We start from the raw sequence: 531 nt of genomic DNA on the forward strand, positions 1-531 counted from the left end.
GATAGTCTGTGTTTTTTTCTATATATTTTCTATGCATTAATAGATTTTGCTTTTTTTTCTATATGGTAGCTTTTTCTATGTATTAGTGCATATGACTATGTAATTAATAATAGGTGAGATAAGCTTGTCTAGGATACTCAGCCTTCTCACCTTGGCTCCAAACAGTCCATTGACCAGAGCAGTCTTTAATGCGAGCACCCCTACTCACTGCTGGGCCCCACTACCAACTAGACTGGGGACTGTCCTGGGGAGGCCTAATCTACTGTGGTCACATTCCTGGCAAACTGTAAGAAAAGACCCAATTCCCCAGTGAGCCAAAAGCCATCCATTAGGGCCAGGGGTCTGAATGAAGTTTGGCATCTCAAGCCATCAAAACCACCAGTCAGGCAATAATAGTCAAGGGTAAGGGCAAAGTGGATGCAGCTGGAGGGCCACCTGGGAGCTCACATTCCTGATTCGAGAGCATTCAACCTCCTACCTTCCACAAGCTACACCTGCCACATCACTGAAACCTTTAGGTGTAAACCTGTG

The sequence above is a fragment of the Canis aureus genome, chromosome 29 (genome assembly GCF_053574225.1).
Source record: "Canis aureus isolate CA01 chromosome 29, VMU_Caureus_v.1.0, whole genome shotgun sequence".
NCBI classification, from domain to species: Eukaryota; Metazoa; Chordata; class Mammalia; order Carnivora; family Canidae; genus Canis; species Canis aureus.